Raw genomic sequence first — 19,892 nt, forward strand, 5'->3', positions numbered from 1 at the left:
AAAATAATTTATATATAACAGCTTGTGCGAAAAATGGACATGCAAACAAACATTTTATGTTCATCACTTTTCGTCATCCCGAATGGTATACAACCGTCAGACATTTGTAACATCTGAATGTCATTATTCCTAATAGGCAGTGCAATTAAGTCCACCGTCGTCCGCTTTTAACACGGTAAGAATCGGCGCCAGCAGCGGAATCTGCTCTGCCACAAGTTAATGAAAACAGCAAACGGAAAGTCAGTTTTAAACCGAAATGTTTGAATCAGTGATTGGTCTAAATCGACGGACAAAGTTAAATTTGAACTTTTTGTTTCATCGAACGCTTAATGCTTCTCCTGACATTGAAGCAGTAGCGCATTTAAACTCCGAATTGCGTTCACTAATTCACATCGGACAAAAGAAATTAGAGACCATTCAGCGGCAGCTTGCACGTAATCAGTAAAGTTCGAACAGAAAATAACGTAAACAGGGCATTAGGTGACGACAGCACGGATATTTCTAACAAAACGTTTCAATGAGTGTAATGATTGCAATATTCCCTTTTCCACGAACAATACGAGACTGGAATAGAAGGGAGAACCGATAGAGCTACTCAAGGTACCCTCCGCCACACACCGTCAGGTGGCTTGCGGAGTATGGATGTAGATGTAGATTATACGTCGTACTACCGCTCTCTGTTCATTGGTTACAATAAACGTTCCCATTTACTTACGTGTTTCGTACTACACTGCATATGCAAAATCCTGCGAATCTGCAGAGAATGTAATATAAGTCACAATATGCCATATGGTGCCTTGGTCATGAATGGTACTGTAATATTTCTTTATTTTCTTCCTCCTGCTGTGACACGTCCAAGTGAAGCTCGACTGTAGACTCACCTTTACAACTGAAGTGTGCGCCCGGAACGACCTCATCCGGAAGCTTTTTAGCAGTTCCTGGAATGCGTACCTTCATATTCTTCAACCGTTGTTCTGCGTTTATCCATAGAAGAATAGCGGCGCATCTCTGGAAGAAATGCTGCTCTAAACAAGGCACTTTGTCCCGTGAAAGATTACCCGCGGGGATTACCAGTCTAATAGTGCACCACTGCATGGACCTAGCATCCCTAGACGCGAAAAAGTGTCAGTTCCCAACAAGAAGAAGCAGAATAAGGAGATCTGATATCCGTATCACAGATCAAGTTGGCTTCCTGTAGCCTATTTCGTCATTTCTTAGGTCCCGCAAAATATGCACTAAATGGATAAATTCTCCTTCCATTCGAAACTGTTGTTCATCATAAACATCAATATGATGTTACAAACCCCTCTCCCCCTCCCCCCACCCGCTCAGTCGTGATTAAAGAGAGTGAGAAATGATGCTATAGGTCTCTCCCCAATGAACTAACTAATTAAACTGTGCGCAACAGAGTTAACGAAGGCTAATTTTCGGCCCAGCAGTGATTCAACAGGTGGGCGTAATTCCATAGTTTCCTTAATGTGCACAGGGATGACTAGGTATGAAATGAAATTCGAAAGTACGAGATATTCCAGAGTTTATTAGCAGATGTTGATTTCATAAGAAACATTACCAAGTTACTCCAGAGCAAGGACAATGATAATAAACAAAACTAGAAAAATTGAAGTGTGGCAAATTTCAGTAAGGGGAGCAATTGATGATAACTACAGTTCTCTAACATATTACATTTTAACTGACTCAAATCCGTAATTCGACAAGAGTGATTTGCATTCATGCTTGGCACATAACTCACGTTGTCGTGCAACTGTGCTAGCCCCAGTAGCAAAGTAGAACCTAACTGTGAAATTATTGACTGTTGTTGAATTCATTGTGACCTAGGCCGCCGTGCTGCCCATAATCTCGCCATCACTGGAGTGTGACTGCGCTGGTTGCGGGAGTCGCCGATGCCTCGCTAAGCGCTGCTGTGTGCGCGCCGCTGCTGCATTGCCCTCGCACGAGGTCTTCTCACCCAGGAGCCTGCCGGCGAAGTCTACGACTGGAGCGTCGTGTCGGCAAAGTGTCACAGCTGCGTGCGGAACCTGATGTGTACGATGCAAAGCGACTCTGCTGCAAACAGATGCCGAAGTATCCCCTCAGTCTGAAGTCGCTCTCCTCAGAGCAAAATCCGAAGTAAAGTCAAAAGAGCAGAGTGCTTCATTTCTGTGGCCGTTTCTTGCGTTTCAAGCAGCAACTGCTGTTCCGAAAAGTATTATTTTTGTTCCACCAATGAAAAAATTAAGCAGACGTCGCTCTATTCCCACCAACGAAGGAAAACTGCGGCCCTTCCAATCAAGTGTTCTGAAACCCCTCTGCCAGAAGCATGCGTACAAAAATTTTACGTCACTGTACTCCAGCCATTCAAGATGTCTTATATTTGGTGCCTTTTGCGAGCAGTTTTCTAGCATGGGAACATAACAATACGAGGAAAAATAACACAGAAAAATGTTGTGCTAGATGCCGAACAGATACCCAAAGCGAATGACCGTCATTCCCAGGGATTCTCCGTGTCTTTTAGAAAGCTTTCGAGATCGGTATCCCGCTTAGAAAGTTTTTTATTAACATTTAGCTTAAAAACTGGCCATGTTATTTACCAAATCCTCTTTCCACCCTGGAAAGTTTTGCAGGCAATCTTTGCAGAAAATAGCTGCAGACTGACTCTCGCTGACAAACTCTCTTCAGGAAGCCGATTCAGCACAATGGACAGCTATCTGCAGCATCCGGACTGCCCCTCCCTGAGTCCGGCACGAGGCTGAAGCAAACCAGAGTGGGGTGGAACAGTTCTTCTGTTGAACTTCCCAAGCTTCTCTGCGGCTGGCACATCACGCAGAAACCACCTTAGCCTATACGCAGTATACATGCAATAGAATATCTACAACTGTTTAGATGGAAGAAAATGATGTAATCACCGACGCCGCCACTGTTGTTGTATTGCAATTGAAAATAAACGTGCGTTTCCGCATTCTGCCCTAATTCTATTGGATTTAAGTTGAAATACAATTGATTTAGATATTAAATTCACTCTAATTTGCGTATAAAACTGTGACTAATTTGCATAATTACGTATCGCGGGAATGAAAACACGTGTAGCATTCTGCTTCGCTGCTTTTCAAAGTGTGTCTCCACAGTTACGAACACACTGAACACACACTTGTATTCGTGTGACAAAAGCAAACAGTCTCCAAAAGTCAAATTGAAGAATCTATTACTAGGCCTTAAACCCAAGCTGCGTCATTTCATAAACATTGCTGGTCGGAGACAGATATCAGAGTATACGTTTTCCCATCGTATGGGAGACGTACTCTGTGGTGACAAATCAGGGGAACGAGTAGGCCAGTCAAGAATCCATAAGTTCCTCAAGGCTTTTGTGGCGTGAACTGTATTCTGATGGCACATGCCATATGGGGCCTTTGTCATGAAAGGTACTATAATTTTTGTTTAATTTCCGCCTCCATCATAATCAGAAATTAGGTCAGCGGTTATCAAAATATACGTAACGGCCTTGCCGCAGTGGATACAGCGGTTCCCGTCAGATCACCGAAGTTAAGCGCTGTCGGGCGTGGCCAGCATTTGGGTGGGTGACCATCGGGGCCGCCATGTGCTGTTGCCGTTTTTCGGGATGCACTCAGCCTCGTGATGCTAATTGCGGAGCTACTCGACCGAATAGTAGCGGCTCCGGTCAAAGAAAACCATCATAACGACCGGGAGAGCGGTGTGCTGACCACACACCCCTTCTATCCGCATCCTCAGCTGAGGATGATACGGCGGTCGGATGGTCCCGATGGGCCACTTGTGGCCTGCAGACGGAGTGCTTTTTTTTAATCAAAATATTTGTCAATAACTTTAACACAAAATTACAAATGATATGACTCATCGATGCCTTCCTTCCTTCGTTTTCCTCTTTCCGAGAAAGGAGACGATGAACACAAAGTTCACAGCTAGTACACCACTGGAGTAGATCTGATGTATACAAGCTTTAATCCGCTATTAGATGAAGGTCTATAGATACGGCGGCATATGCAATATAATATAGACGTGATAGAGAAATTTTGTTCAAGGTCATACAGCCATACCACTGGATTGGAGCGGGGATAAGAAGTATGAAGTAAGGTAAATATCAGATTGGTTGTATCTCCTTGCGAATTTTGTTAATCAAAATATACGGTCCTGTCACATTAACGTGAACACCTGTCAAAAGCCTGAATAACCACCTTTTGCAGTTTGGACCGCTGTGCGACGTACATGGAGAGAGTCAATGAGGTTCTTGAAGGTATGGAAAGGGACCTGAAGCCATTCCGATTCTAATGCTGTGGCCAGCTGCGCTAGATTTCTCGGTACAGGATCCATGGCGCGATAGCCCGATCGAGGTGGTTTCCCAGATTCTCGATAGGGTTTAAATCCGGGAAGGGGCAATTGGTGGCCAGGAGAGTACGGCAAACTTATCGAGGTGCTCTTCCAACCAATACAGGCACTGCGAGCCATGTGACATATTGCACTGCCCTGCTAGTAGACGCCAAAGTGCCGAAAAAAACTCCATGAAGACGTGTACGTGGTCTCCAATGATAAATGCACACTTCTATTGATCCATTGTGCCTTCAAAAATCACGACATCATCCAGAAAATGCCGCGAAAACATTACCCAGACCATAACGCTCTCTCCTTGTTTACTTTCTGCTGTACACGGCCGACCGAAGTGGCCGAGCTGTTCTAGGCGCTACAGTCTGGAACCACGCGACCGCTACGGTCGCAGGTTCGAATCCTGCCTCGGGCATGGATGTGTGTGATATCCTTCGGTTAGTTAGGTTTAATTAGTTCTAAGTTCTAGGTGACTGATGGCCTCAGAAGTCCCATAGTGCTCAGAGCCATTTGAACCATTTTTTGTTTTTGTTTTTGCTGTACACGCCATGTGTCCCGTGGAGCATAAATCACGATTCATCTGCAAATGCCACCTGATGCCACTCGGTGGACTTCCAGCTGCAGTACTGTTGTGCGAATTCCAGCTTTCATCGACGATGAACAGCAGTCAGCACGGGTGCAAGAATCAGGCGCCTGCTGCGAAGGCCCACACACAGCGAAGTTCGCTGGACAGAAGTTGAGGCGACACTGTTGGTAGCCCCTTGGTTCATCTAGGCGATCACTTGCTCAACAGTTGCACATCTGTTCGCCCGAACACATCTCCGCAGCCGTCGTTCGCCCCTGTCATACATGACCCGCGATACAGCATAGGTTCCTTGGCGCCAGTTTTGGATAGCGCCATTTTGCCATTCACAACATACTTTACCATTGCAACAAGTGAACAATTTACGAAATTAGCCGTTTCAGAAATGCTTCCACCCGTGCTCTGAAAACCAATAATCATGCCCTTTTGGACTTTAGATAAATCGTTCCGTTTCGGCATTACGAAAACAATTGCACTGCTTCCGTGACACATTTTAAACACTACAGGCCATTAAAATTGCTACACCGAGAAGAAATTCAGATGATAAGCGGGTATTCATTGGACAAATATATTATACTAGAACTAACATGTGATTACAGTTTCACGCAATGTGGGTGCATAGATCCTGAGAAATTAGCACCCAGAACAACCACCTCTGGCCGTAATAACAGCCTTGATACGCCTGGGCATTGAGTCAAACAGAGCTTGGAAGGCGTGTACAGGTACAGCTGCCCATGCAGCTTCAACACGATACCACAGTTCATCAAGAGTAGTGACTGGCGTATTGTGATGAATTAGCTGCTCGGCCACCATTGACCAGACGTTTTCAATTGGTGAGAGATCTACATCTACATCTATACTCCGCGAGCCACCTTACGGTGTGTGGCGGAGGGTACTTATTGTACCACTATCTGATCCCCCCTTCCCTGTTCCATTCACGAATTGTGCGTGGGAAGAACGACTGCTTGTAAGTCTCCGTATTTGCTCTAATTTCTCGGATCTTTTCGTTGTGATCATTACGCGAGATATATGTGGGCGGTAGTAATATGTTGCCCATCTCTTCCCGGAATGTGCTCTCTCGTAATTTCGATAATAAACCTCTCCGTATTGCGTAACGCCTTTCTTGAAGTGTCCGCCACTGGAGCTTGTTCAGCATCTCCGTAACGCTCTCGCGCTGACTAAATGTCCCCATGACGAATCGCGCTGCTTTTCGCTGGATCATGTCTATCTCTTCTATTAATCCAACCTGGTAAGGGTCCCATACTGATGAGCAATACTCAAGAATCGGACGAACAAGCGTTTTGTAAGCTACTTCTTTCGTCGATGAGTCACATTTTCTTAGAATTCTTCCTATGAATCTCAACCTGGCGCCTGCTTTTCCCACTATTTGTTTTATGTGATCATTCCACTTCAGATCGCTCCGGATAGTAACTCCTAAGTATTTTACGGTCGTTACCGCTTCCAATGATTTACCACCTATGGCATAATCGTACTGGAATGGATTTCTGCCCCTATGTATGCGCATTATATTACATTTATCTACGTTTAGGGAAAGCTGCCAGCTGTCGCACCATTGATTAATCCTCTGCAGGTCTTCCTGGAGTACGTACGAGTCTTCTGATGTTGCTACTTTCTTGTAGACAACCGTGTCATCTGCAAATAGCCTCACGGAGCTACCGATGTTGTCAACTAAGTCATTTATGTATATTGTAAACAATAAAGGTCCTATCACGCTTCCTTGCGGTACTCCCGAAATTACCTCTACATCTGCAGATTTTGAACCGTTAAGAATGACATGTTGTGTTCTTTCTTCTAGGAAATCCTGAATCCAATCACAAACCTGGTCCGATATTCCGTAAGCACGTATTTTTTTCACTAAACGTAAGTGCGGAACCGTATCAAATGCCTTCCTGAAGTCCAGGAATACGGCATCAATCTGCTCGCCAGTGTCTACGGCACTGTGAATTTCTTGGGCAAATAGGGCGAGCTGGGTTTCACATGATCTCTGTTTGCGGAATCCATGTTGGTTATGATGAAGGAGATTTGTATTATCTAAGAACGTCATAATACGAGAACACAAAACATGTTCCATTATTCTACAACAGATTGACGTAAGTGAAATAGGCCTATAATTATTCGCATCTGATTTATGACCCTTCTTGAAAATGGGAACGACCTGTGCTTTCTTCCAGTCGCTAGGTACTTTACGTTCTTCCAGAGATCTACGATAAATTGCTGATAGAAAGGGGGCAAGTTCTTTAGCATAATCACTGTAGAATCTTAAGGGTATCTCGTCTGGTCCGGATGCTTTTCCGCTACTAAGTGATAGCAGTTGTTTTTCAATTCCGATATCGTTTATTTCAATATTTTCCATTTTGGCGTCCGTGCGACGGCTGAAGTCAGGGACCGTGTTACGATTTTCCGCAGTGAAACAGTTTCGGAACACTGAATTCAGTATTTCTGCCTTTCTTCGGTCGTCCTCTGTTTCGGTGCCATCGTGGTCAACGAGTGACTGAATAGGGGATTTAGATCCGCTTACCGATTTTACATATGACCAAAACTTTTTAGGGTTCTTGTTTAGATTGTTTGCCAATGTTTTATGTTCGAATTCGTTGAATGCTTCTCTCATTGCTCTCTTTACGCTCTTTTTCGCTTCGTTCAGCTTTTCCTTATCAGCTATGATTCGACTACTCTTAAACCTATGGTGAAGCTTTCTTTGTTTCCGTAGTACCTTTCGTACATGATTGTTATACCACGGTGGATCTTTCCCCTCGCTTTGGACCTTAGTCGGTACGAACTTATCTAAGGCGTACTGGACGATGTTTCTGAATTTTTTCCATTTTTGTTCCACATCCTCTTCCTCAGAAATGAACGTTTGATGGTGGTCACTCAGATATTCTGCGATTTGTGCCCTATCACTCTTGTTAAGCAAATAGATTTTCCTTCCTTTCTTGGCATTTCTTATTACACTTGTAGTCATTGATGCAACCACTGACTTATGATCACTGATACCCTCTTCTACATTCACGGAGTCGAAAAGTTCCGGTCTATTTGTTGCTATGAGGTCTAAAACGTTAGCTTCACGAGTTGGTTCTCTAACTATCTGCTCGAAGTAATTCTCGGACAAGGCAGTCAGGATAATGTCACAAGAGTCTCTGTCCCTGGCTCCAGTTCTGATTGTGTGACTATCCCATTCTATACCTGGTAGATTGAAGTCTCCCCCTATTACAATAGTATGATCACGAAACTTCTTCACGACGTTCTGCAGGTTCTCTCTGAGGCGCTCAACTACTACGGTTGCTGATGCAGGTGGCCTATAGAAGCATCCGACTATCATATCTGACCCACCTTTGATACTTAACTTAACCCAGATTATTTCACATTCGCATTCGCTAATAACTTCACTGGATATTATTGAATTCTTTACTGCTATAAATACTCCTCCACCATTGGCGTTTATCCTATCCTTGCGGTATATATTCCATTCTGTGTCTAGGATTTCGTTACTGTTCACTTCCGGTTTTAACCAACTTTCCGTTCCTAATACTATATGCGCACTATTTCCTTCAATAAGAGATACTAATTCAGGAACCTTGCCCTGGATACTCCTGCAGTTTACCAATATTACGTTAACTTTTCCTGTTTTTGGTCTCTGAGGACGGACGTTCTTTATCAACGATGATAATGTTCTCTCTGGTAAGCCGTCAGGTATTTTATCGTTTCGCCCAAGGGGGGGTCCCTCTAACAGAATGTGGTGGCTAGGGCACCAGTCGAACATTTTCTGTATCCAGAAAGGCCCGTACAGGACCTGCAAGATGCGGTCGTGCATTATCCTGCTGAAATGTAGGGTTTCGCAGGGATCGATTGAAGGGTAGAGCCACGGGACGTTACACAACTGAAATGTAACGTCCACTGTTCAAAGTGCCGTCAATGCGAACACGACGTGATCGAGACGTGTAACCAATGGCACCCCATATCATCACGCCAGGTGATACGCCAGTAGGGCGATGACGAATACACGCTTCCAATGTGCGTTCACGGCGATGTCACCAAACACGGATGCGACCATCATGATGCTGTAAACAGAACCTGGATTCATCCGAAAAAAATGACGTTTTGCCATTCGTGCACCCAGGTTCGTCGTTGAGTACACCGTCGTAGGCGCTCCTGTCTGTGATGTAGCGTCAAGGGTAACCGCAGCCATGGTCTCCGAGCTGATAGTCCATGCTGCTGCAAACGTCGTCGAACTGTTCGTGCAGATGGTTGTTGTCTTCCATAAATCCCCACCCGTTGACCCAGGGATCGAGACGTGGCTGCACGATCCGTTACAGCCATGCGGATAAGATGCCTGTCATCTCGATTGCTAGTGATGCGAGGCCGTTGGGATCCAGCACGGCGTTCCGTATTACCCTCTTGAACCCACCGATTTAATATTCTGCTAACAATCATTGGATCTCGATCAACGCGAGCAACAATGTCGCGATACGATAAACCGCAATCGCGATAGGCTACAATCCGACCTTTATCAAAGTCGGAAACGCGATGGTACGCATTTCTCCTCCTTACACGAGGCATCACAACAACGTTTCACCAGGCAACGCCGGTCAACTGCTGTTTGTGTTTGAGAAATCGGTTAGAAACTTTCCTCATGTTAGCATGTTGTAGGTGTCGCCACCGGCGCCAACCTTGTGTGAATGCTCTGAAAAGCTAATCATTTTCATATCACAGCATCTTCTTCCTGCTGGTTAAATTTCGCGTCTGTAGCACGTGATCTTCGTGGTGTAGCAATTTTAATGGCCAGTAGTGTATACGATCCACTGCTACTGCTTCCATCTGTAGTCTGTGAGTGATTATTGCACATTGGCGTCGAACATAGGAGGTGGTCACTCTGACAGGACCATATGTGAGCCTTTAGTTCCCAGACCTCTATCCCACACGAGGTTAACTGTTTGTAACATTCTAAGTCCTGCAGCAGAATGAGAGCTATACGTCAAAGGAATTATTTACCAGAAATGAGTTAAACGAAATTCATCACTAAATATAACACCGGCGCACACACAGATTTGCTTCAAAAATTGCCAAATCAGATGCAGCAGATCCTCTCGCCATGATTGCAAGAGTTGAAGAGTTATGGATCTACTGACTCGCTGCGTCCTTGTGACCTTTTACAGTAACATCTGCGGACAATCTGGCTTCAATCTGACCACCAGAAACTAAGGCGAGACTCGTGACTCAACGGGCCACAGAATGCCAATCCGTGTCCCAGTTAACTCTAACTTCACATCCTGTTGTCCGTAGTATGGTGTCGGCGGTAAACGACGCATAGCAATGCAAGATCCACTTTACATCTTTCTGATCCGCCCCTTCTTCAGACACGTCGAATAATGCTAGGACTGTCTCGTGGTACAGTCCCTTTCTAAGGGCCCGTGCCTACCCTTCTTGCCACACTGGTGTCGTGGGTCCGTCTCCTCGCTATTGGTGCTGTTGTGATTTCACTACACGCAACTGACAGTGCGGTCTGTCGGTATAAGGCTCTCCTGTCTCTTATGCTAATATTTCGGCCTTTCTTGAAGTTCGAAAGGTGTCGATAAGTTGCATGTGGATGTCCTATGGGCACTTTGTGTTACAAATGGTTCAAATGGCTCAGAGCACTATGGGACTCAACTTCTGAGCTCATCAGTCCCCTAGAACTTAGAACTACTTAAACCTAACTAACCTAAGGACATCACACACAACCATGCCCGAGGCAGGATTCGAACCTGCGACCGTAGCGGTCGCGCGGTTCCAGACTGTAGCGCTAGAACCGCTCGGCCACCCCGGCCGGCCTTTGTGTTACAATCTCCAGCTCAACATACATATGCCAAGCCATGGAAATACTGGAGCATCATGTGTTTTTGGATGGGGTCCGCCTTTAGCAAAACACAATTTTGTTTTTTGTCCCAAACATGTTTCACTGCAGTTACAGCATCATCAGTGTGCTTTTATTTTATGGCTGTTAAACATAAAGAATGTTCTTTACTCTTTGTATACATGTAAATGTTAGATTTTGAATCGTAATTACAGATTTTCGAAGAAACATAAAAGTAATGCTCTTCTGTGTTCTGAGTATCCGGTATTAAAGTTTCTGCTTGTCTGTCCTATATAAACTGATTTGCAGTCTGACGTGTTAGTTGGTGAATACCAGATAAGTTGTGTTTGTCTGTGCTTGTATTGGTTGTCCTTAGTTTCCTCTGTGTTGAGTTGTCTGTCCTGTAGGCTATTTTTAGCCATTGGTTCTTGAGTATGTTGCCTATTTCGTGGGCTGCTTTGTTGTTGTAGGTGAAAATGGATCACGTGCCTGTAACAGCTGTCATTCCACATTTACTGAACACCTTATGGACAAGAAACATATGCCAACAGACATCAATACTTACTTGAAAATCCCCAAACGCAGCAACAGTCCCCCTCAAAAAACTAAGGATTGCAGAAAACTATCAAATACAAAAAGCCATAGTTGAAGGAAAATAAGTAATAAATTAACACACAGCTCTCTGCAATGGATCTCTGTTCTCTGCCCTCAAATCATACCACCAATCTATCCAGCCTCCACCCCCCACTTCTCACACACATACATACACACAAACACACGCACACGCACACACATCAAAAAAAGTTTTGCATCACCCCCGTTCCCAGAACACCTGAAGATAGATTTTGACTTTGGACGCTGTATCACAGACACAGTCCCTCTGACTGTTCAGAGATGTCATTAAACCCGCCCAACGATGTAAACAACCATGCATGAGCAGCGCCTATTAGGCGAAAGGGGTCCGACAGCCGAACAGTTTTAGTCATTCCACCAGGAAGGAGATACATAGCTCGTGTTGTCCGTAGTTCAACCATGCCTAGACGGTCAATACCGCGGTTCGATCGTGTCCGCATAGTTACTTTGTACCAGAAAGGGCTATCAACAAGGGAAGTGTCCAGGGGTCTAGAAGTGAACAAATCGATGTTGTTCGGACATGGAGAAGGTACAGAGAGACAGGAACTGTCGATAACATGCCTCGCTCAATCCGCTCAGGGGCTACTGCTGCAGTGGATGACTGCTACCTACGGATTAGGGATCGGAGGAACCCTGACAGCAACGCCACCATGTTGAATAATGCTTTTAGTGCAGCAACAGGACGTCATGTTACGATTGTAACTGTACGCAATAGGCTGTATGATGCGCAACTTCACTCCCGACGTCCATGGCGAAGTCCATCTTTGCAACCACGACATCATGCACCGCGGTACAGATGGGCCCTACAACATACCGAATGAACCGCTCAGGATTGGCATCACGTTCTCTTCATTGATGAGTGTCTCTTATGCTTTCAGCCAAGACGTGTTTGGAGGCAACCCGGTCAGGCTGAACGCCTTAGACACACTGACCAGCGACTGCAACATGATGGAGGTTCCCTACTATTCTGGGGTGACGTTATGTGGGGCCGACGTACGCCGTTGGTGGCCATGACGCCGTAACGGTTGTGCGACACGTGAATGCCATCTTCCGACCGATAGTGCAACCATATCGGCAAGCATATTGGCAAGGAATTCGTCTTCATGGACGACAATTCGCACTCCCAGCGTGTGCATCTTGTTAATGACTTCCTTCAGGATAACGGCATCGCTCGACTAGAGTAGCCAGCGTGTTCTCCAGACATGAACCCTATCAAACATGCCTGGGACAACATATGTGTGTAACATATGTGTGTGTGTGTTTGTGTATGTATGTGTGTGTGTGTGTGTGTGTGTGTGTGTGTGTGTGTGTTGAATTTCTCTGAGAAATTCAAAACAACCGCCAATGACATCTTCCACTGTTCCACTGTCTGCCATCTTGTTTTCACACCTTCTACTGTTCCACTGTCTGTCGCCTTGTTATTACAGCTCGTAAACAGTGACAGTGACAGCTCAGTACACAGAATTACAAAGAAGAAGATCACGAAAAAAGAAACTGTAAGTGACACATAATGCAAATAGATACACACACACAAACTCACACACCCCTTTCACATGAATTATTAGTCTCAGGCATAGCCATAACAGTTTAGAAGTCGTAATTTTTGCGTAAATGTTTTGTCTACGGTAAGTTGCATATGGTTGCAGGAGACAAACTGTAAAGAAAAAGTCACTCAACAAACGTAATACAGCAGGAAAACCACACCATGTCGTCAGAAGGTATGAATACACAATTTTATGTGCTCTTCAAAAACCTGTAATTACGATTTAGAAACTAATATTTATATATATTTAAACAGGAAAGAACATTCCTTGTGTTTAAAAGCCATAATAATAAAAAGAAACCACTGATGATGCTGCAACTGCAGTAAAACATGTCTGGGACAAAAAACAAAATTGTGTTTTGCTTAAGGCGGACCGCACTCAAAACATATGTTATTGTTAAAGCAAACACAGACAAAAGAGCTTCAACATCAAGATGATTATGTGTGGGATAGAATGAAGAGGGCTGTTTATGGACGACGTGACCCACCAACTGTTACTTTTACTTGTTTTAGGTTTAAAACGAATCTGTCTACTTCACTTAACATTACGTTTATTTCACATTGTACAGCCACACAAAGACACACACCGTCAAAGACCTAGTTTCTAGTACTTGTCTCTCCAAAGACTCTAGAGCAGAAGTGCTGCCAACTTTTGTCTGCCACTTAATTAAATACAAACACATATAACTGTAATACATTCCCTTATTTAATTAAGAAAAAAAAGGGAACACATCAACATGAAAGAACCATCTTATGACATAAATCTAACAGTCTTGGTTTTGCCAGCGGCTTCGTCAGTATATCTGCTAACTGGTCCTCAGTTGAAATATGTCGAATTCCTAACTCTCCTTCCAATACCTTTTCTCGGACGAAGAAATACTTTATTTTTATATGCTTAGTGCGATGATGGAACTCGGGTTTTTGTGCGAGTTTCACTGTTGCCTGGTTGTCAACCTTAAGAACTGAAACTTCACTCAGCTTTCTCATTCCTTCAAAAAGTCTACACAGATAGATAATCTCCTTCACAGCTTCTGTTGCAGCTGCCACCTCTGCTTCTGTTGTAGATGTTGCGGTCACTGCCTGTCTTTGGCTGAGCCAGGAGATAGCTCCACCTGCATGTGTAATAAGTACACCAGATGTTGACCGTCCAGTTTTGTTGCACCATCCAATGTCTGCATCGCTGTAGTAATCTAATATGCCACTGCACAAATTTGGACGATAGATTAAGCCTAGGTCACATGTACCTACTACATACCGGAGTCTCGCTTTGGTCGCACTATATCTTCTGTTGATGCCGTGTCAAGAGTTCGAGGCAGGAAGCTCACACTATAAGCCAGGTCAGGTCTCGTTCCAAGCATCAGGTACATCAGTGCTCCAACTACTTGCCGATAGGGAAAGTTACACTTCTTTGCATTCTTTCCTGTAATGTATCTGGTTCCTTTATAATTGGTGTTGAGTCAGGTTTGCACTCTTGAAAACTGAAACGCTTCAGAATCTTCTTTGCATAGGCTTGTTGACATATCTTGATTGCATTATCATCAAAGCGTTTTATCTCAAGTCCAAGGAAATATGATGCTGGTTTCACAGTGATCTTAAATTCCGCGTTCAACTCATCAACAAACTTTCTGGCATCCAGCTGATCACTTGCCATAACTAACCCATCGTCTACATAAAGAGCAACTAACAGTTTCTTGCCACCTTCTTCTCTGATATGTAAACAAGGATCTGCATCACTTGCCTTGAAACCTGCTGATATGAGAAATGCTCCAAACCGTTTACTCCAACATCCTGGGGCTTGCTTAATTCCGTACAAACTTCGCCTTAATTTGCCAACTCTCTCTGTGCCATCATTATACCCTTTTGGCTGTTGCACGAATATTATTTCTTCTAGTTCTCCATACAAGTATGCTGTAGACACATCAAACTGTATTGAACGAATTGTGCTCAACTTAGCTACTGGACTGAAGGTCTCACTGTAGTCCACACCGTAGCGTTGATTAAAACCCTTGATGACAAGTCTTGCTTTATATTTCTCAACACTTCCATCAGGATTAGTCTTTACACGAAAAACCCTCTTACATGGTATAGCTCTTGCTCCTTTTGGTAGAGTAGTAAGTTCCCATGTCTCAATCTCTTGTAGTGACTTCATTTCATTTTTCATAAGCGTGCTTCCAGTAAACACTTTGTGTACTGTTTACAGCTTCTTCATATGATTCTGGTTCTTCATTTGTTTCATTAAGCATCTCTTCAGTGAACATTACAAAGTCATTTAGCCACGAAGGTTTCATTAATGTTGAACGATTTCGCAGTTGTCGATGAGGTTAGATAAAGATTTCCTCTTCTCTGGTATCAGCACTGCCCTCTTCAGTCTCCTTGTTGGTAGTTTACCTCATATTTTTCTTCAGCTGCATACTTTCCCTGATTACTTTGCTCAACATCCTGCAATGGTAATTTGACTTGTTCTTTACAACTTGCAGGCTTTTCATGGAAGATTACATCTCTGCTGAGAATGACTTTGTTTTCTTCTTTTACCGAAATTCCGTAACGCTCATCTCCATCATACCCCACGAAATAACCCTTGACAGCTTTCTTATCCACTTTCAATCTTCTTTGAACTGGAATGTGGGTATAGCATGTAGAGCCTATTATACATAAATGTTTTATACTAAGATGGTATCTGTTCTTTCGGACATGTCCGAAAGAAGAGATACCATCGATGATCATGCTGCTTGTTAGAATGAAATTACAATGAAATGAACACCCTAAGCTGCTTACAGGCGTTGACATACGTCAACAGGGACATATATTCATGAAAATCTGTCCCCGTTGACGTATATCAACGCCTGTAAGCAGCTTAGGGTGTTCATTTCATTGTAACAAATGTTTTATTCTTGGCTTCTTGCCAAACCACAGCTCAAATGGACTAATTCCTTCCACAGATGATTTTGCAGTTTGATTCAAAAAGCACACTGATGCTCCAACCAATTCTGCCCATATGGCTGATGGGAAATTAGCTTCTTTATTTGAATACTTGAAGGTTCTTGCTATTTCAACTATAATTCGCATGTCCCGCTCACTTCCACCATTTTGTTGCGGTGTGTAGGATGCTGTCAGCCTCTGAGTAACGCCTTCTGCTTGCAGTATGTCCTTAACTTCCTTACTGTCGAATTCTCCACCTTGTCACTCAGCAGCTCTTTGACTGTATGACCCAGCATCTTTGAATGTTGAAGAATATCTTTCAATGCATCTATAGCTTCAGACTTTTGCCTTACAAGGAAGCAATGCCGAAATTTTGTGTAGCTCTCTTTGAACACAACATATATCTCTTCTTCTCAAAAGATTCATTGAAGGGTCCACAGACATCAGCTGACATTAGTTCACCTGGGCAGGTTGACTTCTCTCTGTGACCAAATGGTAAGCGATGTGCTTTGCCATAAATGCATGGCTCACAAAGTGACTTCTCCAAGGGAACATTTTCGCCTAATTCCCTTTCTAACATTCCTCTGACATGGTGTTTATCCTGATGTCCCCACCTCTCATGATACAGCTGCAATAATGAAGTTTCTTCAATGGCATTTACTTCAGCAATTTCTTTGGGCAAATTTGGTTGAATGTCTGCCCTGTACAAGGTACCAAAGGGCTTATGGGTTCCATGCAGCACTACCTTGTTATCAATTTTAAGCCAACACTCTCTTGTTGATGACTTAAATTCACTATTAGGATTCCAGTCCTGTGCAGCTAACACTGAAAGCAAATTTCTAGATAATTGTGGAACAAACCATCATTCAGAGATGATAACTGAATATTGCCTTTTCCCACTGCCATTAGAAATCTCTTCCGGCTGCCTTTACACCACATGGAGTGTCAAATTTTAGAAAGTCTGTAAAATACTGTGAACAGTTTGTTACATGCCTTGTAGCTCCATTATCAAATCATTCCACAAACTCTTCAATTTTGCAATGTGGGTAGAAACATTATCACCTGGTATCCAGCAGAAGGAGAAAAAGTCTGTGCAGATTTTGAACAACTGTTCCTTGGATAAAGCTTCAAACTGCTGCTTTAAGGCGTCCCACATATCACTAGCTGTTTCCTTGTCCATTACCTTCTGATATACTTCATCACTGATGGCGCTAGTTATCATACACTTTGCATAACTATTTGCCTTTCGATACAAATCGAACTGTTCTTTGTGTTTCTTTGCTTGTGCATCTGCTGCGCCGTCTTCCAGTGGCTTGGGCTTAACTAACCTCATGTCAGTAACATCCAATGCACCTTCATGGTAATCCAGTAAGTCTCTTATTTTTCGTTTCCAAATTGGCCAGTCCATTTGTCCGTTAAGTGGTTTTATATTTTTTGACATATCCATTTCTGCTGAATCTTTGCTTCAAAATACAATAGGCCTATATGGCCGAAAGTTACTTACTGAAAACAAATCTTAAAACCTAAAACTCATCTGTCGGTGTTTCTGACCTCAAATCTCAGCTGGCTGTGCTCCACGCAAAACTCAGTTGACGACAATCTAACCTCAAATTCTGACTACTGTACTTTCTACTGCGCGTAAAAACTCTCGTTTTTGGCGCTTACTTGCACTAACACGGTTCAGCAAAAGGTTTTACAACAACGGTTTTCACGCTCAAGCACTCGTTATCGTATTTTGTTAGCTTTTCGTCTCTGTTTCGAGTCTTTAATTCACTTTCGACACTTAAGCGAAACTGGGCCCATAACCTGTTACTTTTACTTGTTTTAGGTTTAAAAAGAATCTGTCTACTTCACTGAACATTATGATTATTTCACATTGTACAGCCACACAAAGACACACACCGTCAAAGACCTAGTTTCTAGTACTTGTCTCTCCAAAGACTCTAGAGCAGAAGAACTGCCAACTTTTGTCTGCCATTTAATTAAATACAAACACATATAACTGCAATACCAACCACTCTGGAGGAACTACGCCTAATCGCTATTAAGGAGAGGGACAGTGACTTGATGAACTTGTGGACAGTATTCCACGATGAATACAGGCATGCATCAATGTAAGAGGACGTGCTACTGGGTATGGTGTGCATAATCTTTACCACTACCTCTGAAGGTCTCGCTGTATGGTGGTACAACATTCAGTGTGTGGTTTTCATGAGCAATAAAAAGGACGGAAATGATGTTTATGTTGATCTCTATTCCAATTCTCTGTACTGGTTCCAGAACTCTTGGGCCCGAGATGATTGAAAACTTTTTTTTTTATTTGTGTTTATGAAATAATAATAATAATGAAAAATCGTCAAACCTACTCTCTCTCTCTCTTCCTCTCTACCCTCTCTCTCTCTCTCTCTCTCTCTCTCTCTCTCTCTCTCTCTCTCTCTTTCTGTCCCTTACGCACACACACACACACACACACACACACACACACACACATACACACACACGCACACAAAAGGCACAGACACCTCTGAAAGGTCCAGAACAACTGCCAGGAACACCTTCAACTGTTCTGTCAGCTATCTTGTTTTTACACCTTCAACTGTTCCACTGTCCACCATCTTGTTTTTGCAGTTGTGAAACAGTGACAGTGACAACTCAATATCACAGTGAAGAAGATGAGGAAAACAGAAAACTTAAGTGAAACATAATGTAAATACACACACATACACACATAGAATTAATTAATTTCAGCCATATAGTAATTTTTGCTTAAATAATTTTGTCTACACTAAGTCGCATGTGGTTGTAGATGATAAACTGTGAAAGAAATCAGTCGCTCTAAAAACATAACACATCAGGAAAAGCTAGAATACATAATTTTATGTTTCTTCGAAAATCTGTAGTTACGATTTAAAAACCAATATTTGCAAGTATACAAACAGTAAAGAACATTCTTTATGTTTAACAGCCATAAAAATTAAAGCCCACTGATGATGTGCAATTGCAGTGAAACTTGTTTGGGACAAAAAACAAAATTGTGTTTTGCTAAAGGCGGACCCCAACCAAAAACATATGTATTGTTAAAGCAAACCGAACAAAAAAGAGCTTCGACCCCAATATGATTAGTGGAGAATCAGTTTGTTAGTGTTGGTCAAGGTGCTCCTAGTGCAAAGCTTTCAATTTCTGTTAGATTATCTTGTTGTATTGGGCTGTAAAATAAGGAAGGTTAGTGTACAACCTCGGATGAATGAAGAAAATCAGCCGTGTACTTTTCAATCGAACCTTCAAGGCATTTTTTTTTCCATTTCGGGTACCACAGCAATGAATTTATTAAAAGACGGTGTCAGTTTCCACTTTATCTGTATTAATTTCATTTGTTCGCAACTGGTTTCAACCTTCTAGTCCATTCTCAAGTGATTTTGTGGTTCTGCAACAGAAAACAATGCCTTACGTATTGTCAGCGTCTTGAAATTTGTGTTTTCTATTTATTTTTTATTATTTTATTTTCCATACTATTTCATTTCTTACTTCTTAACTTTACTCAGCTGAACAGACAAAATACAGTCACAGTATTTGAAATTGTCAAAGGTGTTGCCACAGTGGTAAAACCGGTTCCCATCAGATCATTGAAGTTGAGCACGGTCAGACCTGGTTAGCACTTCGATGGGCGTCAGTCCCCATCTGCCGAGTGCTGTTGCCAACCGGGATGCATTCAGCCCTTTTGCGGCCAGTTGAGGAGCCACTTGACTGAGAAGTAGCGGCTCCCGCTACGAAAACTGACAACGGCTGTGAGAGCGGTGCGCTGACCACATGACCCTCCATATCCGCATCCAGTAAAGCCATTCGTCTGAGGATGACACGGCGGACGATCAGCAGCGTTGGAATTTGCAAGGCCTCTTCGGACGGAGTAAAATATTAGAAATTATTATCCCATGCTTATATCGCGTTTGTAAGTGGCAAGCGGCCAAACCAACAAGACAGCATTTGTGAACCAAAACGAGTAGAAAACATAAATTTTG

At 43.1% G+C, this 19,892-nt stretch overlaps 1 protein-coding gene and 1 pseudogene across 1 annotated transcript in view; both read left to right on the forward strand.

The window, feature by feature from the left end:
• Window positions 1-19,892, forward strand: part of LOC126235078 (esterase E4-like) — a 317,082-nt gene that overhangs the window by 277,396 nt on the left and 19,794 nt on the right. The window lies entirely within an intron of this gene.
• LOC126238119 (5S ribosomal RNA) lies at window positions 3,487-3,604 on the forward strand (annotated as a pseudogene).

The sequence above is a fragment of the Schistocerca nitens genome, chromosome 2, assembly GCF_023898315.1.
Source record: "Schistocerca nitens isolate TAMUIC-IGC-003100 chromosome 2, iqSchNite1.1, whole genome shotgun sequence".
In the NCBI taxonomy this organism is placed as follows: Eukaryota; Metazoa; Arthropoda; class Insecta; order Orthoptera; family Acrididae; genus Schistocerca; species Schistocerca nitens.